At 41.2% G+C, this 26,243-nt stretch overlaps 1 protein-coding gene and 1 long non-coding RNA gene across 6 annotated transcripts in view; one reads left to right on the top strand and one right to left on the bottom strand.

The window, feature by feature from the left end:
• Positions 1–6,561, bottom strand: part of LOC149448921 (uncharacterized) — a 52,282-nt gene extending 45,721 nt beyond the window's left edge. The window contains exons 1-2 of the long non-coding RNA XR_016315478.1: positions 6,483–6,561; positions 3,876–3,951 (exon numbers count right to left, since the gene is read on the bottom strand). This is a non-coding gene — a long non-coding RNA (uncharacterized LOC149448921). The remainder of the gene's footprint in view (positions 1–3,875; positions 3,952–6,482) is intronic.
• The window catches only part of ACSL6 (acyl-CoA synthetase long chain family member 6), a 265,006-nt gene that overhangs the window by 18,645 nt on the left and 220,118 nt on the right, over positions 1–26,243 (top strand). The window lies entirely within an intron of this gene.

Genomic DNA, 26,243 nt, shown 5'->3' with positions numbered 1-26,243 from the left:
TGTTTTAAACAATATTATCGCAAAATTCTCTGTGCAATAACGAACCAGAATAAACACATGCTATGATATATCTACAAAAAACCTTGGAAATAGCATTTTGAATGCCAGCACTGCAAAGCCCATATTGAAATGTCTGTATTCAAAACAAGTACTCTTTGCTGCTGTTGGAAATAGTGTTGACACACACAGGATGAGACAGGATGGCTCATAGCATGCTGTTCACTTTTATGCTGAGGATGAGATTTCATCACATTGCCAAATAAATAAGAATACATTCTTTATCAAAGTTTGTGCTTCTCAGCGTAGCATGCAGTTCTGATATATCTATGAAGGATTGGCTACTTGCAGAAAAGCACCTGATGGTCACAAGATCATGGGAAATTTTGTGTAACATGAATGGGTTTTTAAAAATGAACACAAAATGTGTTACATGCCACAGATACCTTGAAGTGGAACTGCAGTTTTGTATACATACCATCAGAAAGTTAGATTTTTTTTCTTTTTTTTTTTACTGTGAATCCACTGTTGAAATTGGCAAATCCAAACACTTAATCACATATTGTAACATGTTTATTTAATTTCAAACATTCTTAAAAGTATTTGTTAATCAGTAGCTTTTATTAAAAGAATATCTGGTGATCCTGCCATGACAGTGGCAGAATGTGACAGTGCTTTAGCACACTGAGTGTGACCCAGGTAGGATTTAGATATTTTTTTTTTGGAAACAGTGTTTGAAAACCAATGCATAAATTGTCAATCTACATAAAAAACGTTTTCTTAAAGTGGAACTGCACTGCAGCTGAGTGCCACAAACCAAAAATGCTATAAAATGTATTTTTCGTATTCAAAACAAACGCCTCCATCCATGTCTCCATGCTTTATTTTGCTGAGAAATCATTTTGAAAAACACCTCCTGGCATTTCTGGCAGTAGCCAACTTGAGTAAAGACAGATGATTTGTGTAGCAATTACTTCCTGGAATCCACCTGTCCTTAGTTAAGACGTTGGCTAGGCTGAGAGCCCTCCTGAAGACTCCTGTGATGTATGACATCATTTTCCTAGGCCATGCGGTAGATGAAGCAATGCAAAAAAAGGTTAAACCATGTAAATAAGATATGCTTGCCTATCATAAGGATTAGAAATAGCCCATGTTGATTGAGAGAATGAAGTTCCGTTTTAAATCACATCACATGCTGGCTGTCCCTCTTTCCTATGAAAAGTTGCAGCCAAGAAGGAAAGATGGATTCAAAGGTTCTAACTAGTAACATGCGATGCAGTGCTTTGTTTAAGGACTTTCTTTTATTGAGTTGCTCCTACGTTGTGACCCAGCCATAATCCACCATTGTTACTATCAGGAAATTAGGCCAGAGCAGTGATGTACCCTCAACATTGGAGTTAATGCATGTAGACTGGAAGTAGCTTAAGAATGCTGGAGGAGATCAGCAGCACTTGGATAAAGCAAATGATGCAAAAAAAAAATGGAAAATTTAATGTTATGTTGTTAAAGAAACAAAGGAGTAGATTTACTAAATCTGGTGCACTCAGAACTGATGCAGCTGTGCATGGCAGCCAATCAGTTTCTATCTTTAGCTTGTTCAATTAAGATTTGACAATAAAACTTGGAGTTGACATACTAAAGGAATAGAGAGAGAGAGAGGCATTTTAATTTAAATCATCCAATAACATGAAAGGCAAATCCTGTTTTTTTTCCATTCTGTACTGCCTAGCTTGCTAAATGAGCTCTGCTCCTATAGTGAAACAATCCCACTGGAACTATAGAATGTATGAGCTCATGGCAGGGCGGACTGACCATTTGGAAACTCGGGCACTGCCCGAGGGCCCGGGGTCAGTAGGGGGCCCCATGAGATGCCCCTGATACCTTTTTCATAGGCTTTTTTTAGTTTGGGCAAGGACACAGGGGCCCCATGATCCCCTATTGCCTGGGGGCCCAATGATTTGTCAGTCCGCCCCTGGCTCATGGATATATCCATTAAATTGTACACACAAAGGGTTTTGATTTATTAGTGTCCCTTTAAGAAGGTGATTTTAGTCATTTAATCATGGTGATAAACCTTAGAGTAGAAACTGAACTGCTGGGGAAACTGCTACAGTGTTCATTCTCACTACAATCCATTTCTATATTTAATGGTGGCCATGCTTGCTTCGATAAATTATTGATTTTTTTTTTTGGATCAAGCTCTTCTGATAGAAATAATAGTAGGTGGACAACACATTTATTTGATATGCCACCCACAGAGAAGTGGATTTCGATTGAGAGTTAAGACACGATCATAAATTATCGATGGCATCTCTGTTTCTACTATGTAATATCATAAATTGAACTATCGAAGTACAATTGCATTCCTGAAGAAAGTATCTTAGTGATGCTGATTGATGCTAAACAATCAATAACATTCTGTCACTGAAAGCGGTCCTCCACATTTTGAATATCCACAGCCAGAAAGGTATGTGTAGGGATGCACTCTGGAGGAGGGTCTTATTGCCGTGCCCCTGAGATGATCTCCTGATATGAAAGCACACCAATCCTGGCGATAGAGGATATAAGGCTATTTCGTGATACTGTAAAGAGGCGCACTCCCCCTGGTGGTAGGAGACGGCAAGAGTGGTGCACTGGTGTTCCTGAGGGCTTTACACTGAGGACCATTTGGCTGTGACCAGGAGTAGGTCATTATACTCCAATGCGCATTTACTTGCGCTATCTGGTTAGTGCATTTTACAGCTATTCTCCTATCACGGAAGTCACGGATTTGCTTGTCACTTGGATACACCCCCAAAACTTATGACTCTAACATCCCTGTCACTATGGGCACTTTGATTAGTGGAATGAACTTTTATTATTTACCTGACCATTGTTCACATTAATTTATGAACGTGGGATCTGGTGCATGTCATAAAATGAATGTTTTTTCTTTTAACTCTGTGATATATGTTAATTCCCTTTATTATATACTCAAGCGCTGCAACTTTTTGCTGTATTTCACATTTTGAATATGTTTGCCACTTTTTCTGGACTCCAGGTTAACTGAAATAAGTCCATCATCCTACCGTTGGACCCTGGGACCCAGATCAATGCAGATGTTTCTCTGCCTCTGCTGTGGATGTCTCAGTTTACTTCTTTAGGCGTTCAGGTATCTGTTAAGGTCGTGGACTATTACTCCATGAACCTTTTACCCATGATTGAGCTCCTAATATCTAAGATAGTGGTGTGGCACAATCCTCTGTTGTGCCCGTTGGAGCTTATTAATTTTTTCAAAATGAAGATCCTGTCGGTCTTCCTCTATTTTTTACGGAATTCCCCCACATGGATACCCATTCGTTTTTTCAGCGCGTCCATGGACTATTTAGCTCTTTCATTTGGGGTTCATCATCTCCTATGATTGGTCTAAAAGTGCTGCAGGAACCCTGGGGCCAGGGAGGCCTTGCACTTCCAGCTCTGTACAAATATTTAGCGGGGCAAGGAGTCTTTACACGTAGATGGCTTCTTGGTGATGATGGCGATTCTGCCACAGTGCTGGAGGCAGCAGTACTAGGCTCCTATGAAAGCCTGTGACTTCTACTGTATCAGGGCTCGGGAGCTGACTTTCCTCTTACAGCTACTATGTGGGTTACAATCAAAGCTTGAGACATTACCTAGCACATTTTGACCCCTACCTGTATGGTTTTATCACCAGCCTCCCCACGCTGGCTGAATCCCAAGTTTCCCGACTCTGCCTCTATATCTGACCCTATTATTTGGGCATTGAAGAGTGTCAAGACTTTAGGGGATGTTGTGAGAAGGGGTACACTCCTCACATTTGATGACTTGAAGCATAAATTTAACCTTCCAAATGCATATCACTTTTAACTGAAACATACCTTTGTCACCCAGTTTGGCTCCATTAACATAGAGAGTTGGCCTTCCTCGCTGGAAAATGTTCTTAAAGATGAATCACTAAAAAAACAATATCAGAACTTTATAAAGAACTTTTATCCAGGTCCTCCTCCCTCAGTGACTCATTACCAGGTGAAATGGACTTAGGATTTGGATGAAGGACTGGGACAACATGTGGACCTCTCCATTTTCTCATCTGGTATCCTCTCAAGATAGATTGATCCATTTCAAATTTTTACACAGGATTTATTATACTCCTGCTAAAGTGGGTCAAATCTACCAGCAGGTGTCTGCAAAATGCTAGCACTGCTTGCACTCCTCTTTTTGAATTGTCCTGTAGTTCAGAATTTCTGGAAAGAATTGTTGTATTTTATTACTGATATCACATTTGTACCAATAAGCCTTGGCTGGGTAGCAGACCTAGCTCCCACTAGAGCCAAACACACCTTGCTTAGCTTCCTATTCTTTTATGCCCCCAAAGCCTTAAAGCCCCTTTTTATCCTTCTGGAAGGGGTTGGTTAAAAAAATTATCCCTTTCCAGAGGAGAAGGGGGTGCCCAAAAAATTTGTCAAAGTGTGGCAAATCTGAATAGATAGCTCCTTCATTGCTGCCGAATACTGGGTGTTTTAATTTAAATCTGTTCCTTACTCTGGTCCTGGGCATGGTCCCCTGAAGTCCCATTCAGACACTCCCTTGCTCCAGATTATTAAATGTTTTCTCCAGCCCTGGTTTAGAGATTATGCTAAATGATTATCCTACTTTATGGACCCAATATTTCCTTCTTACATCTAGAGAAAAGTTATAGACATCTATCTCTTTCTGTGGCCTATGGAGATTTCTATATCCTGTACTGCCATTATCTTGCTGTTTGGGGTAGCCTGGTTGGGGGGGGGGGGCTTGTTTAGATTGGTACTATGTTAGAGTTATTACTCTCTGTGGTTATGGCCCTGTGAGACCTCTGGTTGTTGTGTTTGTTTTTTGTTATTTTATTGTCAAGCTGTATGTGTTTACATATATAAAACTCAATAAAAAGAATTGTATATAAAAAAAAACAGATCAAAAGGGAAGTTATGGCTATTTGACTATTTTATGATTCAATCTGTTTGATAGCATAGGATAAAAAAAAGTTAGTGTTTTTGGACACCATTACATTGATGATAGCTAATAAAATAGCAAAAGCAGTATGCCAACTAAATTTATAACTCTACATAGTTTGTTGGATATAACGATCAGTGGGTTGAATATCCGTAAAGACAGGAATGATTTATTCAACCCATCCCATTCATTCTCCCACAATTCCCTAGGAGTAGGAACCTCTGACAGTTTTCCAGTGTTTAACACATTGCCCTTAACAGACAGGCAAGGCTTTTGATGCTGTTTTCTAATATTTTTTGATGAAGTAGAGGAGTAGGGAGGTTATTTACTAAAGCTGCATGGTGCAAAGTATGATGCAGCTCTGCATAAAAACCAATCAGCTTCCAGGTTTTATTATAAAAACTTAACTGAACAAGCTGAAGTTAGAAGCTGATTGCTTACCATGCACAGCTGCACCAGATTCTGAGTGCACCAGTTTTAGTAAATCTCCCCAGAGGTGTATATATAGGTTATCCTCACAATAAATGAGCTCCCCATTGCTGTTCCTTCCTCTTCTAACATGACTATGTAACCTGAATTTCCACATTTTATTCTGTATGCAGAGATCGACTAACAGATTCCACCTTTAGTAATTTAGGTAAGAGATATCTAAAGATATTAAAGCCCAAGAACAAAAATATAATATAATATATTGCAGCTTATCAGAATTTAGATGTGGTGGCTACATTAGATTTCTTTTTTTTGGCTAAGAACTTTTTTCATAAACAGAGAAAAATACCTGTTTCCAATGTTCTTTACTAACTTTTGGTGCACTAAACTACTGTATCAAACAATCTTATCACTATTCCCCAGTATCTTCTGTGAACTACAAAATATTGCCTTCCAATGTAATGGAGAAGAGGTGGGATTTGCAGTCCAAACAAGGAGAGCAGCCTAGAGTGACAAGGCTGCTCCTCCATATATACAGTACAGGGAGTGAGCATCTCCCTAGTGTGTTACTGGCAGGATCACCACATAAAAATTGTTAAAGTCTGATAAAAGGAAACTAACACAGTAACCACACAAAGACTCGGAGCTACAATACATTACATTTTTGTTTTTGGCTGTAGATAGATTTTAATTACTGTTTCTCTATTTACCCCTTTAATGCAAAATAATCCTATAGTGTCCTGACACAGATAGTAGGTCTTGCCATATATCTCAATATTTATTTGATGTCAGGCAGCCTCCGATAAAGACACACCAGCCAGTTTAAGACACATCTTCTAATTGTTCTCATTCCTTCCTTTCTATCCTGGTGGATATATTGCGCAGGGAACAATACTGTCGCTGGCCCCCACTGCCTTTACATACGAGGATATTGTGCTGTATGTACATTAACATATGGCAACTCCTGTAATTCATTTCATCTGTCTTTGCAAACAATCTCGTTATCTGGAAAATCCTTAGGGAATATGATGGAAATAGGGACATGGTGTTATTCTCAGTGAAATTACCTGTGGTCCTGTAGAAGCGGTAGGAGTTATCTGAGGACAGATGATTGGTTTAAATCCCATCCATCCAGGTAACCATTTCTGGAATACATTTATCAAAGCCAACCTGATTATATCAATGTAATTAATTATACAGTTGAAGATTTTTGACACATAAAAGAGCTGAAATATTTCAAATGTTTGTAGTCTATTTTATGGGTAGTTCACACCACAATTCCTGTGTGCAATGTGCGTTTTTAATGCGTTTGTAATACATTCCAATGCATTTGTTTTTTGCTTAAACATTTTTGTGCTGAGGATCTCCCTCACAATAATGTATGCTCTAGTGCAGGGGTCTCCAAACGTTCCAAGCAAAGGGCCAGTTTACTGACCTTTAGGCTTTAGGAGGGCAAGACTGTGGCCAGTGGAAGGAGAAAATGCCCTGATACTCTGCCCCATCATTGGTTTTAATGGGATAAATAATATCCCATTGTTGACATCAATGAGATGTATAGTGCCCCATTGATGGTGTCATTAGGAGGAATGGTGCCCCATCATTGGTGTCAGTTGGTGGAATAGTGCTCCAAGTGCCAGATAAAGGCAAGCAAAGGGCCACATCCGGCTCCCCGGCCGCAGTTTGGAGACCACTGCTCTAGTGCATTGACATGCATTTATACAGGTTTTGGTGCACAGAAATGCATTCTGCTATACGTATTTTGAAAGCACTGAAGCTGAACGCAGTGGTGTAAACTAGGGTGATTGAAAAAAAATAAGTTTACTGTGCATGTGTTCAGGAAGCCTTTAAAAACACACCTGAAAGTATGAGCAAGTCTTCAAGCTATTAACATCATTGCCAGTTAAAGTATATGTTACCCTAAATATTTGTTTTTTTTCTTTGTGTGAGTTCACTTATGTGTATTTTACAAATCACAGTCTCTAATGTTTTATTGTATTACTTTCTTCCTTGTTCTAAACTGACCATGCAAAGCAGGGAAGCTGATCCATGCTTGTGTGATCAGTTTGCATCCTTGGTCTGGGCAATCAGAGGTATAGGACACTGTGCAGACACACAGCATACCTGTACTTGGAAGTCTGATTAGCCGTCATGCCCCTTCCAATCACAGCGTTCCTTTTGCACATGCCCCTTCCAATCATAGCCTTCCTCTTGAACATGTCACCTATTCAGTCACAGCCTGCCTGTTTGCACATGTTCCCCACCCAATTACAGAATGAATCTTGGCTTAGCCTGTACAGACTACAGAATACAGGCATACTGCATATCTGCACAGTGTCCTTTACCTCTGAATGTCCAGCGTAGTGCGTGAAAAGTAAAGCCTTCTGAAACATAGCCTTCACAAACAAGGAATTTATTTCCCCGGTTGTTGGTGATGTATTAATAGACCCACCCTCTGCGTTCAGAAAGAGGAGATGTGTGGTCACGTAACAGAACTTTATGGGGTATACTAGATTACAGCAGCAAAAATCAGGGGATTTATCCGAATAAATGCATCTCTCTGGAAAAGGATTTGGTTGCTGCGAGAAAAGTACATATAAATGTACACTGGTCATCCAGAGAAGGGCTGGATCTCCATGTGTGATATGAACTGTTTCCTCCAAATATCTTTATCTGGTCTATATCTGGCAAAGAATTGGTGTACAATAAATGAGAAGACAACAGGGAGGGAGTGTCAACCTTGAAACTAAATTCTGGTTATTTTCAAGAATATTAGTTGAGTGATTGCAAAACAGAGGCAAAGGAAACCAGGAACTGCCATGGAGAGCCTGTGCCAATGCCACGAATTAAAAAAAAAACAATTACAGGGGGGCCTGGGTCCTGTTCGGGCAGCTTCAAAGGCGGATTTGAAAATAAATCTTTCAAACAACAGGGCTGAGGAATCTTTAAAGCTGTACACTTTTGAGTTGGGATGCACTGATAGACTTTTTTATCAGTCAGTACAAGTACCCATTCTTTTGGTCAAGTACTCGCTGATACCAATTACCAATACTTTGCAGAGCGATTTGCATCATTACAAAATGTATGGACTGCAAAGAATAGCATGCAATTTGAAATGAGGTTTCCCCACTGCTCCTGTGTAAACCCAGGCTGTCATAGGAACACACAGGAACTGTGCAGGGAGGTTTCCCGCAGCAGAGATTGGAAGGGTGGGCGTGATGTGTACATAGTACATATATTCTTAGCAGTTGGAGAGGAGAGAAAGTGGTGCGGATTTGAAATCCTCACCGCTTTCTCTCCTCTCCTTGCAAGTATGACAGTTTGGGCTAGAGAGTTTTTGATTGATCAGCACTGTCACATGCATGGTGCTGACCAATCAGATGCTGTCTAGCCCATACTGTCATCCCTTCAAGAAGAGGAGAGAAAGCCACTTCACTGGTTTCTCTCCTCTCCTTGCAGTGATGACAGTAGGGGCTAGACAGCATCTGATTGGTCAGCGCTGTCCATGTGATGGTGCTGATCAATCAAAAGCCCTCTAGCCCGAACTGTCATCCCTGCAAGGAGAGGAGAACAAGCTGCGGGAATTTAAAATCTCTGACGCTTTCTTTCCTCTCCTTTCGCTGAGAATATGGATCATCTGCTTCCATAGTATACATCCCCACACGCCCACTCTCTGCTCAGGATGAGATTCCTGCTATGACAAGCCTGGGTTCACACATGAGCAGATGGGAAACTGCATGCAATTTGGAAAGGAATCACATTCCTGTTCAAATCACATGCTAATCTTTGAGGTGCAATTTGTATTGACCCAAATCGCACCGCAAAGTATCACTTTTGTGGTATTGGGTGCATTTTCAGAGCATGAGTACTCGTGAAAATACTTGGTCTCTGCATCGATACCTGTATCGGTACCAATGCATCACTAGTTTTGAGGGACATTCTTGGACAGCGGGGTGGATTTACCAATGGCAAATAGACCGTCCACCTTTCAAGTGCAGTTGCACTCCGCAAGGGAATTTGCTCCAAAACTTAGAGGTGACTTCTGTCATCCAATCATGTGCAAGCAAGAATGCTGTTTTATTTTTTTTTGCAAAGTGCACAGTCTATTTGCCTTTAGTAAATCAAAATGTGTATTTTGGAAGCATATATTTGGGTAAGTAATTACGGACAGCAGCAACACCCTAATCTGCTTTCATCTGATTCATACCAAAGAAAACCTCTTTATCAGGTAGCTTAACTGGTAGAAGCAGTAGCCCCAAATTACTGTATTTTTATTTTCAGAAAACAATCTGGCATTGCTGAAGCACTCTATGCCTTCCTTCCCACTAATCCCCTAGAGCCAATGAAGCTGACTACGAATTGATCCAGCTGAATGGTTTCAGCACTCTATGCTTGGCTTGCTGCAGGAGCAGCCACAATCAGAGGTTGCAGGGAAGATTAGAGCGATGCAAAGCTCTCCGTTGCTGCTCTGTCTATCCTTGATCTAAACTTAACTATCAATCCGACGATCTTAAAGTGACACTAAACAATATCCATATTTTCCAAAAATAATCCATACACATCCACTACTTACTGGCAAGGCCTTTTTTCTTATGGTGTCAGTGCACACCCCTGCATTGCAGTGGTGACTAAAAATAATGCATGCAGCACTTTGTTTTTAGTGCAGTAGGTTCTGACACAAATGTCCACATTACCGTGTGATCACAACGTTATTGAAATGTCACTTTCACATTTCAATAAAGTTTACACAGAAAAAAAAAGGAAACAGAGCGGCACGATTGGTGCATTAGCACTGTTTCTGCCAGCACATACCAGCATGCATTGTGATCAGTGTAGCCATGTGGTGTGAACAATCCCTAAACACAGAGTGCAGGAGAAGCGGGATATAGGCTATTATTGCTGTTGAGAAGGCCACGCTCCAGCCACAGGACAGCCATGCAGTATCATCACTCTGCGAAGGGTCAGCAGCTGGTGTTTTCTGCAAGCTGAGCCCTAGGGAGTGGTATGAAGAACAGAGCAAGACATCCCTTAGGCACGGTTCACATAATGCAGAACAGGAATGAGCATTCTGGCTACGCAGTTTACAAAGCGATTCTCATGCAGTTTTGTGTGTCGCATAGGGTCAACCAATTCACTTCAGTGGGCTGCCCTATGTGCGTTTGTGACCTGAAAGGAAACTCCTGCTTCGTTTTGGGCGACAAGCTTCATGCAATTCTTAAAGATTACCGTGCGATCCTGTTACACTAATTGCTACGTGTGAATGAAGCCTAAAGGAAAGGCAGCAGTGGGATAAAATGACATACTGGAAGAGTGAATGGGGGATGGTCACAGTGTATGGTGAGCATCATCTGCCATCTGGAGCTGCAAAAAAAACTGCACTATAAATTCTAAACTCCTTTGTCTCCCAGTTCTTTGTGCTGCAACCCTTCCCATAACATTTTGTGGATATTTCCTGGTCTGGGTTGCCCCAAAGTGGCAAATTCCCAGCCACAATTGCTTTTTTTAATATGTGCTTATTAGGGATGCGCCGACATTGGTTTCTGTGCCAATACCAGAAACCGATACTTTGCAGTGTGATTTGCGTCAATATAAATTGCATTGGAAAGAGTAGCATGTGATTTGAACAGGAATGTGATTCCTGTCCAAACCGCATGATGCTTTCCCATTGCTCCTATGTGAACCCAAGCTTGGCATAGCCTGAGTTCACACAGGAACAGTGCAGGAAACCTACCTGTAGGGATCTCATCCTGAGCAGAGAGTGGGCGTGTGGGGATGTATACTATGGAAGCAGATGGTCCATATTCTCAGTGGTAGGAGAAGAAAGAAAGCGGTGGACTAGAGGTCTTTTGATTGGTCAGCACTGTCACATGGATGGTGCTGACCAATCATGTGCCATCTAACCCATACTGTCATCACTGCAAGGAGAGGAGAGAAAGCTGCCGGGATTTCAAATCCCCAGACCTGTGAAGCAGCTTTCTCTTCTCTTTTTGCAGGGATGACAGTATGGGCTAGATGGCAGTTGATTGGTCAGCACTGACTGTAATGGTGCTGACCGATCAAAAGTCCTCTAGCCCGAACTGTCATCCCTGCAAGGAGAGGAGAGAGAGCGGTGGGGATTTCAAATGAGCATCCGTGTGACGGTGCTGACCAATAAAAAACCATTTAGCCTGAACTGTCATACCTGCAAGGAGAGGGTGAGGTTTTAAAATCCCTGCCACTTTCTCTCCTCTTCTACCACTGAGAATATGGGGAATCTGCCACCATAGTATACATCCATCCCCACATGCTCACTCTCCACTGCAGGAAACCTCCCTGCTCCGCTGCCGTGCAAACTCAGGCTATATCAGGAGCAGGGAGGAAACCACATGTGATTTGGACAGGAATCGCATTCCTGTTCAAATCACATGCTATTCTTTATGGTGCTGTTTGTGTCCATACATTTTGTATTGATGCAAATTGCAGCGCAAAGTATTGGTAATCGGTATCGGCGAGTACTTGACCTAAAATATTGATACTCATATTTGCCAATAAAAAAAGGGTATCGGTGCATCCCTAGTGCTTATATATATTATTATTATGTATTTTATTTATTACAAGTATTTATATATTGACAATTTACATACTGTACATTCACATCGGTCCCTGCTCTCAAGGCACTTACAGTGTAAGGTCTCTATCTATGTACACATACAAACACCCATTTTTTAAATCTTTGGTAGCGGCACACCCGTTCTGTTTCATGAAGACATCTACAATTTGAATCCCCCAATTCCTAATTGTATTTCTTGGTGACTCCAATAATCCTGCCCAAATTTATGATGTGGAAACTTATTGCTCCTGTTGCATTCTCCATATTATGCTGTAAACGTTAGACTGGGGTGTCTTTCCAATGACTGCAGCAGGTAGGTGGAAATGTAATCTCGTGTACAGAGATGTACACATTGAAGTTCCTGATTAGTGTAAGCAGCTGGTGCAGTTCAACCTTGACCCCACTGTAATCTACCCCAAAAAGAAATATCAGATTTGGGTGGACCAGTAATTTAATACCCTGGACATATAAGTTTATATGGACATAACAATTCTCTGTGACAGTTTTTCTTTAGTCACAAATAAAATGGGCACTGTTATAAAATAATGCTCCTCTTTTTTCTATTTTCTTGTATTCATGCACTGCCCTTATTTGCCTAGAGATACCACAAAGAGTAAAACTCATTTATCAGGTGTAATTTCAAACTGCAGTTGTGGTTATAAGTGGGTGCTTGGGCCAATACAAATAGTGGCCATTAAAGAAGTACAGCCAAAGCTCTTTTGGCTGTACTTCTCCTGTGGTTCACAGGAGTGCAGTTTGTTCTGCACTCCTATGACCCGTTTTCAGCTGATAGTGAACTGAAGCCTGCTGTTTGCTGAAGTCACTCACCCAGTCCAGGCTGGGGAGAGATCCCGACTTCAAAGTCGGGATCCACCCCAGAGTCTGAAGCGGCACCTGGCTTATCCTCTCAGTTAAATGCTAAGAGCCTGAGCCAGCCACTCCCTCCCCCTCCACATCCCAGCGCTCCTCTGAGTGCTAGGGGGGCTGAGCAGAGAGCGGTGACTGACAGTCACCGCTCTCTGCTCGGAGCGGCTGTGAGAACTCAGCGATCAATGGCCATGTGATCACTGAGTTCTCACCCTTAGAGCTGGTGGGGGACAGATGCAGCATTTGATCGATACTGCATCCACCTAAGTAAGTATAAATAGTGGGGAAAAAAGCCTTACTTCTCTTTAAGCCTAGGTTCACACTACAGCGGTGCAGTAAATCCCATGTGATTCGCACAGGAACCGCATTGCATTCTTGTACAAATCACATGCGATTTGTATGCGGTGTGATTAGAGCCATACATTTTCTATGGCTCTATTCTCACCGCACCCGCACCAAAAACGTGTAGGACCCTTTTTTGGTCCACACTAGAATCAGATCGCATAGGTATTCACAGCTATGCGATCCGATTCTGCACATCGCACCGCTTTTTGCGGACCAATATCGGGGTGTTGTTAACTTCACATACACACCTGCATCTGTTCGTATGAACGGGGTGGGATTGTAATGCGGTGCGGAATTCGCACTAAAAATGCTGCAAATTCTTCACTACAGCAGTGTGAACCAGAGCTTAAACATACTGATAAATCAAGCTCATTGTTACCCATGATAAATACATCTCTGATATAATTCAAGGACCTAGTATCACCGAATATAAGAAAACATAGACAGCAAAGAAATCAGTTTCTTTTCAGGTTTCACTGTTCATAATTGAATGTGATATATGCGTATATATTGATATATGTGTACATTTTACCAGCAAATTGACTGCTTCAGCAAGGGCTGTGGCGACAAAGAACCTTTTTGGGTGAGCTGATAATAGAGCAGCTCTGTGATAGCCCTGGCGAGGGCTGGAGTTGATGCATTCAGCTCTTCTGTGCCCTGGAGAGCAGGCTCCTATAGTATGTACATTTTCAGCAGTCACAAGAGCCTTTAGCACCTTGGACAGGGCTAATCTTCTGAGCCTCTTAACACTGTTTAAACTCTTACCTTCAACAAACAGACAAATTGTTTCATTTAGGTGTAAGGTCAAAACTCTAGTCTAGAAGGATTGATATGTTGCCAGCAATTATTAAAATAACTGGTCAAAGTGCACATTTCAAAAGCAGACCTTATGTGGACGCGTCTGCCCTCTTCCTTCAAAGCACATGTACGCTTTCTAAAAGTAGGAACAAATATATTCTAGATAGATATTTTGCTGGTAAAATACAGGATTCATCATTTTGTTCTTGTTTACTGTATATGTTTGCAAACTTGTAATGTCTAAATAGATTTTTCCTATTTCAGTTATGAAACTGGCTTCGGCAATGACACTGGTTCAGTAGTTGGTAGGGGCTTTGTATAGATATGCTACCTCTGCTAGTTTGATGTTACCCACAGGTTCATCTTAGGAAATCTAATACATAAGTAGGTTAATGTAGGTACTGTAAAGCATGCACAATGAACAATTGTGTCCATTGAAAATAAGTGTAACTCTTTAAAGCAGGGGTTCTTAACCTTTTTTACAATTATAGACCCTTAGTGATATGCCAATATATACTGCCTTTGCCAAACCAGTCCTATTAGGTACCAGTATGACTTCAAAAGCTGTAGGTTGGTTTATGTTACATATGAATAGCCAGGATCAAAATATCTAAAAGGATTTATTAAGCACTTGCCACCCCACGGGGCAGCACTGGCAGGCACATTCAGCATGAGTTTGGCAGTTGATTTCAGCCAATGAGTTTGGCTGAAGTCAGCTGATTAGCTGTGTCCAACCACACACAGAGTTCTGTGTTTACAAAACACAGAACTCTGTACAGGGAACAGTGCACTGGCTGTTTGGCAGTGATCTGACTGCTAAACAAGGAGAAAAAAAAAGACATATAGTAAGTAAAAGCCATACATATTACACACATTACACATTGTTAGACACACAGGTAACCCTTTGATTGCCACTAGATGTTAGAGTGTTACTAAACCCACAACAGTAAAATCAGTCTGTATATGTAGTAAAACATGCTTGTTATACTCACGGTGGAACCTATGGGGTTAATCCTTTGCATTGTGTAAAAAGGATTTTTGATCCTCTCTTCTTCCAGTGTCCCCTAAATATCTCCTGATAGAACAGAGGTTTGGAATCACTGCACATGCTCAGTTTGGTGTGTATTGCTAGAGAGGTTATTTTGTTTCTTGGGAGAGTGCATGTGATCATTACAGGGCCAATCAGCACTGTCCAGACAGAGGGTCAGGGGTCCTGCAGCCTCACAGGGGAGAATGAAAACTCCTCCTACAAACTTTAACCAGCGCTCTTCTGTAAATTGATAGAAGTCACAAGACTGCTTTAACTGCTGTTGAGAAAAGGTATTTAGCAGTTTATATTTGCTAAAATAATTGCATTTCCATGTTGTGTGTACTGTGGGAGACCAGATAGAGTGAATGCAGGGTCCTGGGTTTAGTAACACTTTAACCCCTTCCCAGCCAGTGTCATTAGTACAGTGACAGTGTACAGTATTAGCACTGATCACTGTATTAGTGTCAGTGTTAGACTATTACAGTTCCACTATAAGTAACTGGTCATAGCCATTACCAGTATAGCGTCATAGCTGTGCATATTCCAGTATATATACCATTGTTTGTGGACACTATACCTTTTGGACAAACCAATTAATATACAACTTATTGGGATTTTTTAAATATATTTTAATATAATTTTTAAACCTTTTTCATATTTTTTTTTACTTTTACTTGATTGCCATCACAAGGGGTTAATTAACTAATTTATCTCCTGCCCTTCACACCATCTAACCAAACACAGATCGGCTTGGTTAGATGTGCCTCCTTGTTGTACTAGCCAGGAAAGGGTGCATCTGGAAGTGACATCACTTCCGGTTTCACTGTTTGCATGTGCGGTCGAGGCATGGATTTGCCTCAGTCTCACCGCGCACTCCCACCCATAGCCGACAGTTGTGTTCCCAGGCTCCAGTAAGAGCAGAGATCCCAGGAACCACGGGAGGAGAGGGAGCCTCCTACAGGAGGGGGAGGGGCACCACTCTGCCGGCTCTGTGAAAGTGATCGCCAGCTATGGAGTTGCCTCATCACTTTCAATTTCAAGCTGGCAGCAGGCTGAACAAAAAACACACATTATGAAATTAAGGTACAGTTACTAACTATGTTACTTGCATGTCATCTGACACTTCAAGTCAATTTCTTCACTTTGACTTCAGGTTTAGTAATGCAGAGTGTTACGGACGGCCTGGCTCGCCGCCTGAGTGCTTCCATCAGAGAACTGCTTCCTCGCCACTGGGACACAGGATCAAGGTATTATAGCTGGGAATTCCACCCAAGTACTAGACGACACTAGCTTAGGTGAAAACTGGAACCAGTTATTTTAACAGAAATACAGGTTTTTATACACTTTAGAAATATGGGCAGTTTCCACATTAACAATAAAAACAAACATTACACATTGGAATAAACATCCCACACTGATTAGGTAACAAAGTCAAGTTGAAACAAGACTAATCCCATCATGTAGGAACCTCCAGGAGGAATAGCCAACAGACAGAAACAATAGGTGACTCAATTAACTCAATTAACAATGGGACAAAGACACAATGGTAAACACAACACACCTTAATAAACAGATTACAGCACCAGACTTCAGAATCAGGTTGTTTTGAGCAGATTATATTATCATTTGCTTAGATTCTCTGAGTCTAGAAAGGGGGTTAAAGCAGTCAATGCTGGTTTGGGCACAGAGACCCCAAATCTGTATCCTGGTTCTCCAGTTCTCAGAGTCATGGCCAGGACAAGGGGTAGGCAGGAGGGGCGGATGCCCAGGGCACTGTATTATCATGTGAGAAGAGGGGGGCACTGCAAGGAGAATGAGGGAGAGGGGATTTGTGTTGGAAAGGGGAGTTTGGGGGGTGGCAGAAAGAAAATTTTGGGTGAGTGGGGTGCTAGGAGTGGTGATTTAGGGGGATTAGTGTTGGGATGGGGGAAGAGGATTTGTACCAGGAGGGGGAATTTGGGGGTTTGTGGTTCAAGAGGTGATTTAGGGGGATTTGTGTTGGGATGGGGGAAAAGGATTAGTGCTAGGAGGGGTAATTTGGGGGGGTTTGTGCTAGAAAAGGTGATATGGTAGAGGGAGGAGGGAAATTGTGCTAGGAGGTGAAATTTCTGTTGGGGGGGGGGGAATTTGTTCTAGTATGGATGACTGGGGGCATTTGGGTTATAAGGGGAAATTTGGGGGGGCGATAGGAGGGAGGATTGGAGGAAATTTGTGTTGGGAGGGGGGATTGAGGGAGGTGAATTTGTGCTGTGAGGGGGGATTTGGAGTAGAGGGAGAGGATGTGTACATTTGTGCTGGGGGGATTTGAAGGATGGGGGAGCAAAATATTTGTGCTTGGAGGGAAAATTTCAGTAGGGGGTGAATTTGTACTGAGAGGAGGGGCAATTTCTGCTTGGGGATAAGCATGCAAATTGATGCTCAATTCTTTTTTTGGGGAGAGGGGATTTTTGCTGACACATAATGCTCATACATCTCATCTTAGGGGGGCAGAGCTTGATATATTCGCCATGGGCGCTAGATCACCTTGTACCTGGCACTGCTCAGAGTCTGTTTTGGGGACACATGGACTTGAATCTGAAGTAAAAAGTCCCCCCAGGCACACACCATTCAAAGAATAGAGCACCATCAGATGCCAGGGCCCATGGTCAGTAGGCAGAAGGCTAGCTTGCAGTCCCCTCCAAAGACCCCTGTCCCGGTTGGGTCTGTCACATAGAGAATCATGTTTTAGTTTCACTTTAATTATCTGAAAGTCCAATCCCTCCTCATTTGGTTTTCATACCCCCAAGGGAAAGGGAAACCTCTGGTTAAGAAATGCTTTAAAGCTTGTGCTTGGTTTTATTTCACTTAATAAAGCTTGGTGGCTATTGAATATTCATGAGTTATTCTCATCTTATTATAAAGATCTATGATAGAGCAAAGCCCACCCAGTGTGTTTCCTTCTTCCATACCATCAGTCATAATAGGGAAAAAACATACTAAGGAAAAATATATTTTTATCTAAAGATTGCAACATCATTTAGAACATAATGTTCATAGAAAATTTTAAATGTCAGCCTGGTCTGTCTGACCATATTCATCCTGGACCTTCACATCTCTGAAAATTGTAGAAAGCACACAGTTTGGCTATAGAATACTTGGTGGTTTTGGGAAGTGTATATATTACCCTTCAGGTGGCTTCTTGAAGTAAACTTTTTCTAAGCTTGCATTTACACTTAGTAAGTGCTTTTGCAGTCATTTTGTAGCTTTTTTGAATGCATTTTTGTGTGTTTCTGAAAATGATATAGCAATAAAAAATAGATAAATAACAAACATGTCATACTTATCTGCTTTGTGCAATGGTTTTGCATCCTCTTCTTCTCGCGCCCCCCGCGGCGCTCCTGGCCCTCCCTTCTGCCATGTGCCCCCATAGCAAGCAGCCAAGCAGGCTCTCTTCTGAGCTGCTGCTCTACATGTCCATTCACACACAGAGCCATGGCTCAGCCCCACCCTCCCTCTCTCCTCATTTGGCTCACTAGCTATGATTAAGAATGGCTCCCGCTGCTGTCTCAGCCAATGAGAAGGAAAAGGCTCCGGACAACCAAGGCTCTCCTGCACAGTGCTGCATCACAATAGAGTATGACAAAAATATTATGTGTATACAAGAACTGCTAGAATGTTTAATGGAAAGTAGTATTTGTATGTGTGGAGAATATGTTATAATGTGTGGTGGGGATGAAGACACTGGTGATGAAAGAATGTCTCTACCACAGTTTGGTCACTATTGAGTGATTAATGAAGTTGCTGGGGACCTGTCAGCAACACCTGTAGGGGTTTGATCTACATTCATAGTCATTCTTAGTGGGCAAATGAATGATGTGCTGATCTGGGCTACGTACTATAAACTCACAGGAGACATCTGCAGAATATTAGCTTCTAAATTGGATAAAATGGTAGAAACAAATTAAAATTGGGTCCCCTGTGTTGGTTGGAGAAATTTATATTGTGTTATTGCAAATTTCCCCTCTTAGTAATACATTTAGCTTCTGACATTTTCTATTTTTACGTCACATTTGTATGTTAGAAGAGAAGTAAAGCAGCCTAGCAAAAAGAAAGAAAGAGCAAAACATTACTGGTATCATGTATATTTTCCAAGGATTTGCAGACCTTGCTGTCATTTGTGTACTAACACTCCAGTCAGCATGAGTACGAGTTAGCATTGTTTTTGTCCCTAGATCTGGGGTTTTATATTTGTTGAGTTTTAAAGAACATTTTCCTCTAGGTTTATTTAGTGCTGTGTTGCGTAGGTGCAAAAATGCTTCACAGCGGGTAAAATTATAATTGAATTGGTGAATAGAGAACATGTATTGGTAGTACACTGAACACACAATAAAAGAATGGCATTATAACAGCCAGTAATAGGCTCTTTCTTGTTTCCATATACCTGTGTTCTTTATGAAAGCCCCAATCACAAGATCGTATTGTTTCAATATATGTTATATTGTGTACTTTAACATGAAATGACTTTGGAAATATTTGGTAGCTCTATTTTGTGCTAATTCTAGTTTTTCTCCGCTATGGACCTCCCTCCTTGCAGTTAGTCGGTATGACCTTGTCTCAGGTGAACTGAGAACAGGGAAAATTATTTCCGACTAGAGGATTCTTCTGTACACAGGCTGAGAATGCATCTTTACTTACTTTACTTATACAGTATATGTATAAATATAAAATATGTATATATATATACAGTGGGGATCGAAAGTTTGGGCACCCCAGCTAACACTTTGTATTAATGTGCATAAAGAAGCCAAGGAAAGATGGAAAAATCTCCAAAAGGCATCAAATTACAGATTAGACATTCTTATAATATGTCAACAAAAGTTAGATTTTATTTCCATCATTTACACTTTCAAAATAACAGAAAACAAAAAAATGGGGTCTGCAAAAGTTTGGGCACCCTGCAGAATTTATAGCATGCACTGCCCCCTTTGCCAAGCTGAGACCTGCCAGTGTCATGGATTGTTCTCAATCATCGTCTGGGAAGACCAGGTTATGTCAATCTCAAAGGTTTTAAATGCCCAGACTCATCTGACCTTGCCCCAACAATCAGCACCATGGGTTCTTCTAAGCAGTTGTCTAGAAAACTGAAACTGAAAATAGTTGACGCTCACAAAGCTGGAGAAGGCTATAAGAAGATAGCAAAGCGTTTTCAGATGTCAATATCCTCTGTTCGGAATGTAATTAAGAAATGGCAGTCATCAGGAACAGTGGAAGTTAAAGCAAGATCTGGAAGGACCAAGAAAAATATCAGACAGAACAGCTCGCAGGATTGTGAGAAAAACAATTCAAAACCCACGTTTGACTGCACGATCCCTCCAGAAAGATCTGGCAGACACTGGAGTTGTGGTACACTATTCCACTATAAAGAGATACTTGTACAAATATGGTCTTCATGGAAGAGTCATCAGAAGAAAACCTCTTCTACGTCCTCACCACAAAAATCATCGTTTGAACTTTGCAAATGAACATATAGACAAGCCTGATGCATTTTGGAAACAAGTTCTGTGGACCGATGAGGTTAAAATTGAACTTTTTGGCCGGAATGAGCAAAGGTACGTTTGGAGAAGAAGGGGCACAGAATTTAATGAAAAGAACCTCTGTCCAACTGTTAAGCATGGGGTTGGGTCAATCATGCTTTGGGGTTGTGTTGCAGCCAGTGGCACAGGGAACATCTCACGAGTAGAAGGAAAAATGGATTCAATAAAATGTCAGCAAATTTTGGATGGTAACTTGATGCCATCTGTGAAAAAGCTGAAGTTAAAGAGAAGATGGCTTCTACAAATGGATAATGATCCTAAACACACCTCGAAATCCACGGGGGATTACATCAAGAGGCGTAAACTGAAGGTTTTGCCATGGCCTTCCCAATCTCCTGACCTCAACATAATTGAAAATCTATGGATAGACCTTAAAAGAGCAGTGTGTGACAGACAGCTCAGAAATCTCAAAGAAATGGAAGACTTTTGAAAGGAAGAATGGGCAAAGATACCTCAAACAAGAATTGAAAGACTCTTGGCTGGCTACAAAAAGCGTTTACAAGCTGTGATACTTGCCAAAGGGGGCAGTGCATGCTATAAATTCTGCAGGGTGCCCAAACTTTTGCAGACGCCATTTTTTTGTTTTCTGTTATTTTGAAAGTGTAAATGATGGAAATAATATCTAACTTTTGTTGACATATTATAAGAATGTCTAATCTGTAATTTGATGCCTTTTGGAGATTTTTCCATCTTTCCTTGGCTTCTTTATGCACATTAATACAAATTTTTAGCTGGGGTGCCCAAACTTTCGATCCCCACTGTATATATATTGGGATATTTTATAGGATATCTTCACATGTACCCTCATTGTTCCTAGCTGTCCCAATGTTCCGCTCTAGAGATGTTCACTCTGAAGTTCTGTCCATTATTCAGAAATAGTCCAAGTTGGGCCTAGCATCCACTGTGTATGGCTTGTCCCATTTATTCTTATCATTGTGGATGTAATCCTCATTAAGGATGGCACAATCTTTTTTTTTTTTAATAGAAGATAAGTTATTGGCAATCATTGGGTCACTCCTTGAGGAGTATTTTTCAGAAAATAAATTATGTTGTTGCCAATTGTTGGCTTTTTTTAATAGATAACATTTTATTAAACAATGTTACACATGTAGCACAGAGAAAATCAGACATTATTTGACAGTCACATGTCACTTCAATCATAATACTTCCATAAGGTTTTAACAGATCATCATATCCAAGAGATCTTGCAAATCAAATATGAGAGGGAAACAGGGAGAAGAAAAGGGTAGTGGGGAAAAATGGAGGGATGGAGAATAGAAAGGGGGGGAGCAGAGGGGAGGGTAAGGGAAGGATTGGGAGGAGGAAAGAATGGAAAGGTATGGAAGAGGGGGGAAGGGGGAGGGAAGTTATACTGCGAGGAAGGGAAAAGGGACGGGCAGGGGAAGGAAAGAGAAGCAAGAAAAGTTGAGAAAAGGAAAAAAAATCAATCTATGAGCTAGTCAAAAATAAGGTTCCTAGCGTCAACCCAAATTGACCATATTTTCCTGCATTTTTTAGGGCAATTACGACCCATATACATCAGCCAGTAGAGCGGAAGGACAGCATTGATCATAGACCTCCAAGCTGACACTGTCGGAGGGTCCGCCAACTTCCACTTAGAGAGATTTGTCTTCCTAGCATAGTATGCAGCATAAAATAAAAACATCTTCTGGTGACAAGTAGCATGGAGATTATCAGTTATGCCCAACAACAGTAATAAAGGATCTAGGGCAATAAGAACAGCACTGACCCTGTTTATGTCCACAACCACTGCCACCCAAAGGTTCTGAATGTGAGTACAGGACCAGGCCATATGTAGGAAATTACCCACCTCCGTTTGACATTTAGGACAATTAGCTTGACCACTAGGGTAGATGGCTGACAGACTCCGAGGAGTATAATACACTGTATGAAGGAACTTGAGTTGAACTAAGTGATCTCTGGCTGAAATCATTTGGGGAAGATATTGCTGGAGCCCTTCCTCCCAGGCCTCACTAGTCAGCGTAGGCAGGTCATGATACCACATATTATATAAGATGGTGGGTTTTGCACTCCAGCTCTAAGTCTAAGATATATAGAAGATATATAGAAGACAATGGTCTATTTATATTGTGAGCAGTTAAAAGTCTCTCCACTGAATGAGACTCCAAAGTGATAGGATTAGGGATCTGCGCCCATACCACGAGCTGTAAGAACTTGAAGAACATCCAGGTGGAATTGACTTCTCAACTCATCAAAAGTGAGGAGGTGGCCTTCAGGCATGATATTGCGCAGGGTCCTGATGCGATATCTAGCCCAGGCCTGTGTGTCTGGCACCTACTGCAAATGAGCCAAAGTTGGGTTTCCCCAAAGGGGAGTGTGAAGAGAAATAGTACCCAGTACACTCATAGCCATCGTGACCTGCCTCCAAACCAGAACAGTGGCCTTCATGGGGAGGGTGATATTAGGACTGGATCGAGGCCCTCTATACACTAGATTGCTAAGCTCTGAATAGGACCCCAATAAAGCAAATTAACTGCCAGGTTAGATTTAAGTTGAGTGCACCACCACCGTACTGTTTCCAGCCCAATAATACTTTTTAAAGCAGGGCATAGCAAACCAGACAAGAGAAGTTGCATGGTAGTCTTAGTTATGGATCCTTCCCATATAAATGATGTAACAGTCTGTTTTAGTTTTTTAAAAAAGGCATTAGGGATACGCATCGGTGTGTGTCAAAATATATACATCTTGATAAGATTTACTTATCAGCCAGAGTGAGGCAGTGATCTCCAAACCGAACATTTTTGTATAAGCTAGTATAGGACTTGATAAACGTTGTCAGCCAGGTATGTGGCTAAGTCCCTTTGAACCTTAATACCTAAATATTTAAATTTGGACACCCAAGCAAGTGGGCCCAGCAGGGTCAGAGGGGGTGCTGAGGGAGTTAAAGGAAACAGTACAGATTTAGCCCAATTCACTCTGACCCCTGAGTAGGTACCACAATTATTAATAATATCATAAGGCCACAGCCAACGACTGGTGGGCATCCTGTAAATACAGGAGAGTATTGTCTGCATAAAAGGACACTTTTTCAGGATGGCACATCTTTAGTAATGAATGGGGCAAGTGTCCCAATGCGTGGTGGAGTAGATGAACGTCCAATCCAGGATTGATTATAAGGCTGTGTGGTACTGGGTAAGGCCCCACTCTAAAGCATTATGGAGCTCGGCAAAAGGCAAATGTTTGACATTGGTAATTACAGTTGGGTGGAGTAGGAGGGTTATAATAAGCAACTTTGCTAAAAACCTTAGGCCAGGAGCCACCAGCATAAACCTGGTGAGACAATGTAAATCAGTGTGTGTGTACATTCGAATGCCATTATTCAATTCCACTATTCATCTAATGATTTACTGTGCTGTTAGAGAGTCCTGCATCCTCAGAAAGACAAAAGTCTCAACCTGCTCACAGAACCGGCTTAGACAGAACCTGTGGGAGATATAAGGACATTTAGTGAGGTGCATGAGACCTCACCAATGTGCTGTCCGACTTACATTATGCTGCAATGTGAAATATAATGAAGCTTCAATACAAACATAATAAAATAATGCTCTTTCCTGTAATATAAAACCATTACAAATAGGTTGCTTTTCTTTGAGACATAATATGCATATTAAAAAAAAAATATACGACAGATCAGAAAATGTTAAACATTATATTTGCCATTCAGTCTGCGGTGGTAGCAGCAACTGGGATCTGCACAGAGAAAACAATGCATTAAATACATCATATTAAATATTAAATGTGCTCTGAATGAGCTGGAAACTGTTAAACAACTTTGGCACAGCTAGAGGGCAGTGTTCTTAAATGATGCCTAAATGAGGATAGACGCACATTCTCCAAAGTGTGACTCCGCATACAGACACTGAATTCTGAGCGCTTAGAATTCTTTTAGTGAGAGACTTGTCACTAACTAAAGATGGTGTTGTGCTTCATGAATCATTTTAATGCCCTCATTCTCACTGGATGTTGAGTTATATTTGGCTGTTCATACTCAAACAGAAACTCCAATTTTAAAAAGCATGACTTATGTAATTATTGTAGGAGCTATTTTATATTCATTTATTATATATGATGTGTAAAACTCACCTTCCTATTTGAGTCTTCAACTAGCTATGATTTGTATACTGACCCCTTTTGACATCTTTTATCAGTGTTTTCCCCTTATTATTGAACCAGGAATGATCATGTAATCATAGCAGAAAGACTTACATGGCAGAAGCAAGTAAGAAACTTCGGTTGCAAAAGAATCTCCACTTTCCAAGCAGAGTTTTCTCAATGGTTTAAAAAGATTTTTATGACTGTTTAACCAAATTTTATTTTTAACCCTGCATTATCTCACCTACACTTTTAAATAATGTGTTTGTCCCTTCTTTAAAATGATTATAAACCCTTACATATACCCTGTGAAGTGGCTGTCCTCATGTGATACACAAATCCTCCTACACAAGTTGTACCTGTATATCTGCAGCCTTCTCTTCTCTTCACCCATTCAAAGTGTATAATTTATATACCTTGTTTGAGAGCAGGGGGCAGGGAGCTGAAGTTACACTCTGCAGAGCCCAGTGTGGAGAGCTCTGGGAGCTGATTGGAGGGAAGGGACACCCCCCCTTGAGGCTGTCAATCACAGGCTGTGTGCTGGAGCTCCCTCCTCTGTCACCTTTTTTTTCTTGGTGTCAGAAAAACTTGTCAGAAGTGACTCATGTTGATAGCAAAGGAATGAGGCAGCAGACAGATATGACACTTGGTGATTTTAATTCAGATAAGAACACACTATATAGGGATATGCTTTGTTTATAATTCATGTCTGAAGTTTAGAACCTCTTTAAATCATATTTCAAGGAGAAAGGTTGCTTATACTATGCTGCTTTCAAACAAAACAAAATACCCCCGAAAAATTTGTAATGTATGTGAGTTTCTTAAAGGTTAATTCCAGGTAGATATAAAAGACACATATTAACCCCCCTGGCAGTATTCCTGATTGTAGCTTGGGGTTAAGTTTCAGTACCAAAAGCGGTAACCCCGAGCTACACATGGGATTACACTGCAGCGTTGCTCTGGGGTCCCTGGATCACTTACCTTGTCCCTCTGTCCCGCGTTGTCCTCCCGCTATGTCCCTGGCCATGTCCTCTGGCCGATGCCGGCATCTGTCTTCCGGGTTCAGTTCCCTGCAAGCGTCGGGATGCACGGTTGATGGAGCCGGCGGGAGATTCAAAAATTTTAAAATTTTACATACACATAATACAGTAAAATCTGATAGTATTACATGTATCAAAACATTTCACATACATTTTGTCCCTAGTGCTTTGTCCTGTGCCCTGCCTGCATTTTTACCAGTCTTTCTGCCTGGAAACTGAGAAATGTCCATGGTGTCCAAAAAGCGTCCCTTTAGGTGAAAAGCGGTTTTAGACCAGCTAGAGAACAGCGATAGTAAATCAGAACTACTTGCAGAATTGAGTGCTAATGAATTCATGGGGAAATTCGTCATCAGACACTGAAAACGATTCTGCAACTGAGCTCAGCGATGTGCGAATTTGGCGCTCTATTTTAAATTTCAGTGTTTTTGCTTTGATTATATTATTGAATTAAATTT

The sequence above is a fragment of the Staurois parvus genome, unplaced genomic scaffold, assembly GCF_062004578.1.
Source record: "Staurois parvus isolate SC_StPar_1 unplaced genomic scaffold, SC_StPar_1.0 ptg000648l, whole genome shotgun sequence".
Lineage (NCBI taxonomy): Eukaryota > Metazoa > Chordata > Amphibia > Anura > Ranidae > Staurois > Staurois parvus.
This window is presented reverse-complemented; position numbering and strand designations above follow the sequence as displayed.